Raw genomic sequence first — 11,018 nt, 5'->3', positions numbered from 1 at the left:
CCTCTGGACTTCGCGTTTTCTTCTGCGGACCTAGAACGGACGGTCTGACCTCAGACCGGGCGTTCTGGTCCTCGGATCTCACCCAAAACACTCAAACATGCATGATTCACTATAGATAATTCATCAAAACTCATATAACTTCATGGAGGACACAAATCAAACATCAATTTTGCACGAAATCACTCAAGACCCAAAACCCCATGTCAACAGACTTCCGAATTAAACTCGAATTCACTCACCTCGGGTTATGCTTGCGGGCTGCGAGTAATGGGTAGCGGATTGGATGATGGGTAGCAAACTTTCTAGAGCTCCTCTGGGTCTGTAGAAGTCAAATTGAGTATTAAAATTTTTGGCTTCGGGCGGTCGTCCCAAACTCTTTTTTTTTTATTTTTATTTTAACTTTAATTTGTTCAAATTAGATTTCGGTCTGCCCAGATTACCAGTTCGGGTTGTCCCGTAGTTTCGCACTTACTTTTAGATTTGGTTTGATCTGAGCTACAACCGGTCTGATCTAGACCGTGTTCGGGCTCATTTCATTTCAATTAGTTTTGGTGTGAACTATTAAGACCGATCCATTCAAACCGATTTATTATTATTATTATTATTATTATTATTATTATTATTATTATTATTATTATTATTATTATTATTATTATTATTATTATTATTATTATTATATCATCCTTGTCATTATCGTTATTAATATTTTTATCATCATCATCACCATTATCATTATCGTTATTAATATTTTTATCATCATCATCAAAATATTATTCTACGATTATTATTATTATTATTATGGTTATTAGTATTATCATTATTAGTATCATTACCATTATTATTAATATTACTATTATTTCAAAATTATTGTTATTATTTATCTATTTTCACATTCTTCGTATCTCAGTTCGATTCATACCGAAATTAATTTGGTCCGATACGAATATCGTGATTTCATAAAAGTATTCAAAACACATCAAAATTCAACATGTTAAAAACCTAAAATTCACAAAATTCATTCCATAATATAAATCAAACATCAATTTAATGCAAACATGTTGAAATCACTAAGAATCGATGAAAATTGAATTTTCGAATCGAACTCGATTCACTCACCTCTTCGTTTCTTATTTGTTTTTGATGATTCTCTCTTATTCTTTTGGTTTCTCATGTCAATCTAGCACATTTTATTAGCAGTATCATTCATGAACATTTGCCAAATCCCATATCAATCCATCAATATTTGATGCACATGGAAGAGCATATAGAGGAAGAACTTACCTCTGGTTTCATATCCAATGACTAGTGAATTGGTGGGCTGATGAAAGGGAGCTAGTGCAAGCTTTTGTTGCAGGAGAAATAAATAGAAGAAGATATAAGCAGCGCAGGGGAGGAAGAATAAGTCGAAGAGGAAAAAAAAAGAATACGGGCAAGAAAATCAAACCATAATGGATGAGAGAGAGAGTGTGGGGTAATATAAAGGGAGCAGGTGAGTGTTTTAAGGAGTGCTTTCCCCACTCCGTATTTTTTTTAAAATCACGGGATGTTACAATCCCCAAAGGCTTAACAAGTGAGATTCAATCGAATATCATAATATGAGTTACGAAATTCACATACCCATACACATGTTTGGTTGGGTTTTCGGCTACATGAAGTCATTTGGAGCATACGACGTTTTTGCATCTGGTTTCACCCCCTCTGTTAAGGCAATTTGCAGCACTTCATCAACATTCCCACCTTGCACAGCTCATTAATATATTATGTATATATTGTGTGTAAAGCACAATCCACTAATGCATTATATTGTGCAAGGTTGGGAGGGTTGATGAAGCGCAACAATTGCAAAGGGAAGAAGATATAGGAGGAATTGACCGCGTGAGAAGAAGCAAACCCTCTTGAGGAAAACAAGGTTAGAAACCAAAGGATGTAAAACAAAGTAGATAGAGTTTAGTTACCAGAATACTTAGCGATGTATTCAACCTTTTATAGGAGATACAAAGCGTAGAGAAAAATAACAACCCAAATATTATCAAATCTAGCCAAATATTTCAAAATATATCATCTAAATTTAAAATGTCCTTAAATGATAAAACCAAAATACCAGAAAATCCCTAAAATTCAGGGGTCTTAACACCATCCTCACCTGTAATGTAAAAAATCCCGTTCGAAATCTTGTAGGTGATACCACAATTATACTAATTGATATTAAAAAGCAGAAAATAATCAGACCTCTAAGGCTCGAAATATAACCCGATGAAAAGAACATGTCAAAATTATTCATGACAATGCCACGTAAAGAATAAAGTAGCTTACTGGGCTTTTTTGCATGCTGTTTTCCTTGCAGGAAGATATATTGATATCTGGGCTCTTAGACAACAGTTGTTCCCCTCCATTTATATGTTGGAAAATTAAGGACATATAACCAAAACAAAGGAGATTAGTATATCTTCCTGAATATTTCCCGAATATACCCTAAATTATAAAAAATTACTAAACTTGGCAAAAAAAAACCCAATTAAATAAATAAGTAAACTCCCATCCCAATTATAGAAAGATATCCCTCCTTTTCTAAATAAATAAGGTTTTAGATTTTTTCACAAGAAATATAAAAACATTATATATACCTTATTAAACCACATTGCGATTAACACCCTACTGAAGTTATATATTTTAAATTTAAGATAAAATTATAAATTTTATTAAAAAAACACCTAGAAAAACTAAAACGACATGTATTTAGTAACAAAATCTATATATATTAATAATTGAGTTTAAAGAATTGTGGTGAGGACACCTCATCTCCATGTCATTATCTATGTGGTATTTTGTTTTCCATTCTAAATCTTTATTTACAATCTTTCTCACCTATATAAATCTATTATACAATTAATTACAAACAATTTTTTTTGAAAGATTATAAACAATCACAATTTCACATACGTTTTTAAATATAAATAATCACAAATTAAAATTTTGAAAGATTTCTAGAATATAAACAAAACAGAAATCTATATATCAAAAATAATATTTAAGATAAAGATGTTTTTCAAAAAATAAAAACAAATATTTTTTTTCTAACATTCAGACAAATATATGATATACAATTAAAAATCTATGGTTAGAAATTCACATAAATTCACACACGTTTGAAAATATATATGATTTATAGTAAACTAAAATATTAATGAATATATAATTAAAATAATTTTAGTTTCATTTATTTAAAAATCCTATATATAAATAAGTAATTTTAAAATTGATTAATTAATAATTTAAAAAATATCTAATTCAAAATAAATGCGTGAAATTAATATAAACCAAAAAATAGATAAATTATCCGCAAGTTAATTTTATAATATAAAATGAAAAATATATGATTTATAAAAACTAAAATTCTAATGCGTATATTTAAAATAATTGATTTTTGTTTAAATGTGGGTAATAGGTAGTGGAAAAATCGAATATTTAATATTGATAAATATCAATAGATTCTTTAATTAGAAAGAAAACGTGTGCTTTGGAGTAAATGGAGAAATTTATGATGGTTAGTGGAATAAAAATCTTTAATTTTTTAATACATAAAACGGATGTTTTAGAGTAAATGGAGAGATTCATGATAGTGAAGTAAAAATATTTATTACATGAAAAAAGAAACGGGTCATGATAGTTTCGAATAACCCATGTATAAAAATATTGTAGAGTCAATGAAGAAGCTGGAGGATAAATTTTCATCGAATCAACAAAAGCTAGCTGTGGAAACTGGAAAGACATGCCCCACTCGGAGAGAAAAAAAGCATAGGCATCACATCAAATAGAAATGTAATGTTTTGTTACGTGCATAACCTTTCATTTACCTTGTAGCTAATATCAAATGTAACAACCCATAACCTAAAAAAAAACCCAGACCGGACGAACTACGACCACAATGGAACGTGTGACACCCGAAACCCGTATCCCGCAATACGAGTTGCGTCACATGGACAAGTAAAATAAAATCACATTTTCCAAAAATCCGCGGGAATTTAAAACTTTTATTTTCAGAGTTAGGCGGAAGAAAACATTCATACATACATATACGGTACATTATTCCAGTTATAATTATACATAAACAGTGGTAGGATCACATTATTACAAACCATAAAAGTCTACCACCGTTATAATTTCCCAAATACGTAAATGTACCGTAGAAAAATAATTATACATGATCACACGGCAGGTCACCCAAGTCTCTGACGTCCGTCGCTCCTCAGCTACTGCTGCTCACGACCTGAAACGTTGCGTAACAACGTCCTAAGCTAATTGCTTAGAGAGTGAACTCGGATGTAACCCGGAGTTCCATTCTCATGGTGCCAGGGAAAACACAAACATATATATATATGTGTGTGTATATACTAATATTCTAATAAACAGGAATTGAAAACATGAATCACTGTAAGCACGCAGCAATCACAATCAAGTCCGTACGACAAGTCGGCCGTACGACAGGTCGCAGGACAGAGTCCGTCAAATCGTCTCTACGCGCACCATGCGTAGGTATGTACTCCCCATGTGCATAGCACAACCACCTCTCTCCTCGGAATCCATCTACTCCGCACACACTCGGAATCCAGTATAAGTATCTTTTTATTTTCTCCGCCCGAACACATCACCCCACCCTAGCATCGATGGCACCTCTCGATGCAAGGCGTGTCCTCGCTCCGGCATTGATGTCACCTCTCAATACCGGAGCTCACCTGACGTCGGCTACAACCGACGCCGTCAATTATAACGAGAGAGCCACTCACTGCAACTCTCCCTTGCCGACCGTCCGCCGCGGAAATACTTGTCAGGTTCGGGCCCGAACCTGGCAGAGTAAGTCCGTACCACCTCCTCGGGGGACCACAATCCACCCGAATCTCAGGTATATGTATTGCCTCATCCTCGGGAGACTCATCTCCCGGAATCCGCTCCGTCGCTAGCGGATACGTTGGCGCGGTTCTAAAAACCGTGTGTTCCTCGTCACGCAATAGTACCGACTACATCGGGATACTCATATCCCGGGGTCCGCTCCGTCGCTAACGGATACGTTGGCGCGGTTCTAAAAACCGTGTGTTCCTCGTCACGCAATAGTACCGACTACAATCGGCTATCCACGCAAGTCATCGGGGTGCCCATAACCGTCCTATCATTCGGACGTTGGCGCGATTATATCATCGCCACATTCACAATCATATCCCATACGGGTGGCATCCGACCCGGATCGGATGGCCCATAGATGGGACGCAATCTCGCAAACATCGTACAATCATTCACAAACGTCCGTTTCTACAATCACGCGCTAAACGTTAATCCGAACCCTTCCGAATTAACGCTAGTGTCATGCCAACTACCCCGATCACATGCATTTATATAGTTTATTTACTATACATGCAATTCCGCTTGCGTAATCTTTTATATTTATTTTAATATATTTTCTTTGAGTCTCTTCAATCATACTACCGTATTGTACCTCCAGTACGACCTACCTGGTCCCGGTCCGCCCGGAAAAACCAGTTAAGTTCGTTCTGTGGTTTTTACCCTTACCTTGTTTTCGTTTTGGGTCCAGACTACGTGGGGTCCGGTCTGGCCCGTAAATCCGGTATAATTTATATTTTTTTCACTTTTTCATAATTTGAGCCCGGGTAATATTAGACCCGTCTTATCATGTTTTTCAATTTTCCACATGGTGAAATTTTCCACACGGACGTTCCGGACTTGCAGAACGGACGGTCTGGAGTCGTCTTCAACCTTCGGACTTCTGTATTTCTCCTATAGACCTAGAACGAACAGTCTGACCTCAGACGGACGTTCTGGTCTTCGGATCTCACCAAAATCACTCAAACATGCACGATTCACTATGGGTATTACACTAAAACTCATAGAATTGCAAGTAGAACACGAATCAAGGATCAATTTTGCACGAAATCACTCAATACCCAAAACCCCATGTCAACAGACTTCCGAATTAAACTCGAATTCACTCACCTCGGGTTAAACTCGTGTTCTGGGTGATGGATGGGAAGCTTGGTGATGCTCTCCTTGTTCTGTAGAGACCGAATTGAGGCGTTAATCGCTCGGACTTAGGATGAAAAATTTCGGATTTGCAGAGAGAGGTGAGGGTAGAGAGGAGATGAAGAACTGGGCGATTTGTAGCAAAAATCCGGATTTCAGACCGAATAATTGAGTTTTAGGATCTAAAGAGGCTTTAAGATCAGTTTCCAGCTTATGTATTTTTCCCCAATTTTGAGACATTTGTCTTCAACATCCGAGTGTTAATGATAATCTCAACCCCAAGTGTTGTTTAATTGAAGTTTATTTGCATTTTTATTTATGATGGTGTAACAACCCGTAAATTTGAAAAAAAAAATATTAAAAAAAAAAACGATGACGATCGATCGATCGACCAAACACGATCGACCGATCGTCGGTCGGAATACAAAGTGACAACGACGACCATTTGACGAACAATTCCACGCCGCCGCTACCAATTCCGCACTCCTGTCTCCAGTCCCACACGGTTTTGGCTTTCTACCAATAAAACGAGCCTTCGTTCCTCTCTTTCGCAAGATACCGAGAGAGAAAGAGAGGCGCTTCAAGCCTCAAACGGAATCCTTGTGGCCTCCGAACGGTATCAGTAGACTCCTCCCGCAGCCATAGTGTCACTAACGCCGAAAACGTCGACCGAAACGGTCTGAAAGTGAGTGGCTCGGGTTTTGTTTGGAATTTCTGTTTTCACCGTTTAATGGTAGAAATCGGTATTTTGCGTAAATTTCGGGTATAGAAACGATGGGTTAAGGTCTGGAAACGAATTGATATAAAAATCTGGCGAAAACGGAAAGAAATCGAGAAATTCCTGATTTACAGATACGACGATCGACCAATCGGTAACTGACGATCGATCGATCGCGCAAACCAAAAATATAATCGGAGATCGATCGCATTAGCACGATCGGTCGATCACATTAATTATAATGTGTTATTTGGGCCTTAGGCCCAACTGTATTAAAATTTAACCCACGATCGAACGATCGTGGGTCTCTAATTGTTCAATCGTGTTTGCTGTCAATTTTGGACAATTTTTGCACATGCGCGATCGCGCAATCGTGCATGCGCGATCGCGCTATCGTCGGTGAATTATATAGTCGGAGTATTTTACTCATAACTTCCTATTCTGATGTTGGAATTGAGTGATCTTGTGTCTATACGTAGATATCGAAGAGATCTTTTTAATGAGATATAGAACGTATAATTTGGACCTGTGTGGAAAAAGTTATGAAGTTCGAAAGATAGAACTCTTTGGTATATGCTCTCGGTCAATACCGAAACTTACCGAATCACGTTAAAAAAATAAATAAATATATATCTAATGGACCAAAACCTAATTTGAACAAATTTAAAGTTAAAATGAAAAACTAAAAGAGTTTAGGATGACCGCCCGAAGCCAAAAATTTTAATACTCAATTTGACTTCTACAGACCCAGAGGAGCTCTAGGAAGTTCTCTATCCATCACCCAATCTGCTACCCACTACCCGTAACCCGCAAGCATAATCCGAGGTGAGTGAATTCGAGTTTAATTCGGAAGTCTATTGACATGGGGTTTGGGTTTTGAGTGTCCCATGATTAAATGACGTTTGATTCATGCTTTGATTGAAATAAGAATTTTTGGTGAATTACCTGTAGCAAATCATGTATGTTTGTGCAAATTTGGTGGAAAAGATAAAAATGTAGAAATAGACAAAACAATACGGGTTAGGCCAGACCATACGTAGTCTGTACCCAAAATGAATAACAGGTAAGGTTAAAACCACGGAATGAACCGAACTGGTTATCCGGACGGATCGGGACCAGATAGGTCATACCGAAAGTACAATTCGGTAATATGAATGGAAAGACTCAAAGAAAATATATAAATAAATATAAAAGACTACGCAAGCAGAGATGCATGTATAGTAAATAAACTATATAAATGTGTGTGACTGGGGTAGCGGGCATGACGTTAACGTTAATTCAAAAGGGTTCGAATTAACATTTAGCGCGTGATTGTAGAAACAGACGTTTGTGATTGAATGCACGATGCTTGCGAGATTGCGTCCCATCTATGGGCTATCCGATCCGGGTCGGATGTCACCCATATGGGATATGATTGTGAATGTGGCGATGATATAATCGCGCCAACGTCCGAACGATAGGACGGATATAGGCACCCCGATGACTTGCGTAGATAGCCGATTGTAGTCGGTACTATTGCGTGACGAGGAACACACGGTTCTTGGAACCGCGCCAATGTTTCCGTTAGCGACGGAGCGGACCCCGGGATATGAGTATTGAGTATCCCGAGGATGAGGGCATCACACATACCTGAGATTCGGGTAGATTGGGGTCTCCCAAGGAGGTGGTACAGACTTACTCTGCCAGGTTCGGGTCCGAACCTGACAAGTATTTCTGCGGCGGATGGTCGGCGAGGGAGAGTTGCAGCGATGGGCTCTCTCGTTATAGTCGATGGCGTCGGCTGTAGCCGACGTCTGGTGAGCTCCGGTATTGAGAGGTGACATCAATGCCGGAGTTGGGTGACACGTCTAGTATCGAGAGGTGACATCGATGCTAGGGTGGGGTGATGTGTTTGGGAGGAGAAAAATATATCTATGCCGGATCCGAGTGGTTGCGGAGTAGATGGATTCCGAGGAGAGAGGCGATTGTGCTATGCACATGGGGAGTACAATACCTACGCATGGTGCGCGTAGAGACGATTTGACGGACTTTGTCCTGCGACTTGTCGTACGGACTTGATTGTGATTGCTGATACGCTTATCATGGATTCCATGTTTCATTCCTGTTTATTAGAATATTAGTGTATATATGTGTATTTGCTTCCCTGGTTTCATGAGAATAGAACTTCGGGTTACGCCCGAGTTCACTCTCTAAGCAATTAGCTTAGGACGTTGTTACGCAACGTTTCAGGTCGTGAGCAGCAGTAGCCGAGGAGCGGACATCGGAGACCTGGGCAGCTTACCACTACCGATCATGTATAATTATGTATTTTAATACATTTATATTCTGGGGAATGGTTTGTTTTATATCGGTGGTAGACTTTTAAGGTTTGTAATAATGTTATCCTACCACTCGGTTATGTATGATTATAACTGCGAATAATGTATCATATATGTATATACGAGTGTTTTCTTCCGCTAACTCTGAAAAGAAAAGTTTTAAATTCCCGCGGATTTTTAGAAATTGAGTTTTTATTTTAATTGTCCATGTGACGCAACTCGTATTCCGGGATGCGGGTTTCGGGCGTTGCACGTGCGCACTAATCCTTACCAGAAAACCAACTTTTGGACCCTTGGATCCGACTTCTGTCCAGATCTTCGTCGAAACTGTGCCTTTTTAGCCTCTCTCCCGCTTCAGTTCTTCAGCATCTCTCTAAAACTCGACCCTCTCTGAAAATCTGAAAATTCTCTCCAAAATCCGGGAAATTAACGCTCAAATTGGTTCCCACAGAGCACGAGGAGCTTCATCCGATGCTGCAATATACTCAGCCTCTATAGTAGAATCTGCTATGGTGGCCTGTTTGGAACTCTTCCAACTAACAGCGCCTCCATTCAAGCAGAAGACATAGTCTGATTGCGATCTGTAGTCATCTTGGTCCGATTGGAAACTAGCATCGGTGTAACCCTTTACAACGAGCTCATCTTCCAATCCACCATATATCAAGAATAAATCCTTAGTCCTTCTCAAGTTCTTAAGAATATTCTTGACCGCGATCCAGTGTGACTCTCCTGGATCCGACTGGTATCTGCTCGTAATGCTTAACGCGTATGATACATTCGACCTAGTACATAACATGGCATACATGATAGATCCTATTGTCGAGGCATATGGGATCCTATCCATACGTTCTCACTCATCACGTGTCTTAGGACATTGAGTCTTGCTGAGAACAACACCATGACACATCGACAAGAGTCCTCTCTTCGACTCTTGCATTCTGAACCGATTCAGAACTTTGTCGACGTATGTACTCTGACTTAGGGCAAGAAGCTTTCGAGATCTATCTTTATAGATCTTGATGCCTAAGACATAGGCAGCTTCCCCTAAGTCCTTCATAGAGAACTGTGTTCCTAACCAAGACTTAACGTCTTGCAAGGTAGGAACATCGTTTCCTATGAGCAGGATATCATCCACGTATAGCACCAGGAAAACAACCGTGCTCCCACTGGCCTTCTTGTAAACACATGGCTCATCCTCGTTTTGAGAGAAACCAAACTGTTTGATTGTCTCATCAAATCGAAGATTCCAGCTTCTTGAAGCCTGCTTCAGTCCATAAACTGATCTCTGAAGCTTGCACACCTTCCCCGGACTCTCTGGATCGACAAAACCCTCGGGTTGTATCATATTGATAACTCCAATTCTTCTCTATATTTTGATGAGAGTTTCTCTAGGTTTTATAGGATAATCACATGCATTCATAGGTATTCTAGGCGTGTTAGGAGATGATTGGACTCGAAAAGGAGCTAATTGGAGCATTAAAGGAGAAGTCCGGATGAGGTACTCATTTTGCGATATCAATAACTTTCTCTGCAGATGTCCAAATCGTGCGAGACTGTACCATTGGAAAGAGCACTTCAAGAGCTTCGCGTAGACACCAAAATCGCGTAAATCCGACACCGGAGCAGAAAGTTATGAGCGAATTCGTGAAGACCAGAAAACTGCCAGTGCACGGCCGGATCCAACTGAATCCGGTCCGAATCAAGACAGCCCAGGAATCTGGATCCGGTCCGGATCTACCTGGAAACGGCCCGGATCTAGTCAAAAACCCTGTTTCGCGATTTTCAGCATCCGAATGGGAATAGGACTCTTGGGAGCCACCCTAGGGTTATAAAAAAGCCCTAGCCACATCCTAGAATAGGAGAGAGCCTTAGAGAACACCTAGATACAGATTTTTGGAGAGCTTTTGGTGAGAGAAGAATAGGAGTTCACGGGATTTCGGGAAGAAGAAGGA

The 11,018-nt window shown here is 39.1% G+C and overlaps 1 long non-coding RNA gene across 2 annotated transcripts in view; it reads right to left on the bottom strand.

Annotated features, from left to right (window-relative positions):
• Positions 1-1,463, bottom strand: part of LOC104814764 — a 3,627-nt gene extending 2,164 nt beyond the window's left edge. The window contains exons 1-2 of one of the 2 annotated variants that reach the window (XR_771976.2): positions 1,282-1,463; positions 240-319 (exon numbers count right to left, since the gene is read on the bottom strand). This is a non-coding gene — a long non-coding RNA (uncharacterized LOC104814764). The remainder of the gene's footprint in view (positions 1-239; positions 320-1,281) is intronic. The other variant, XR_771975.2, reaches the window with a different exon arrangement.
• Positions 1,464-11,018: the final 9,555 nt, after the last annotated feature.

Source organism: Tarenaya hassleriana, unplaced genomic scaffold (assembly GCF_000463585.1).
Source record: "Tarenaya hassleriana unplaced genomic scaffold, ASM46358v1 Cleome217, whole genome shotgun sequence".
Classification (NCBI taxonomy): domain Eukaryota; kingdom Viridiplantae; phylum Streptophyta; class Magnoliopsida; order Brassicales; family Cleomaceae; genus Tarenaya; species Tarenaya hassleriana.
The sequence above is the reverse complement of the archived record's forward strand: the minus strand, read 5'-3'. Positions and strand labels throughout refer to the sequence as shown.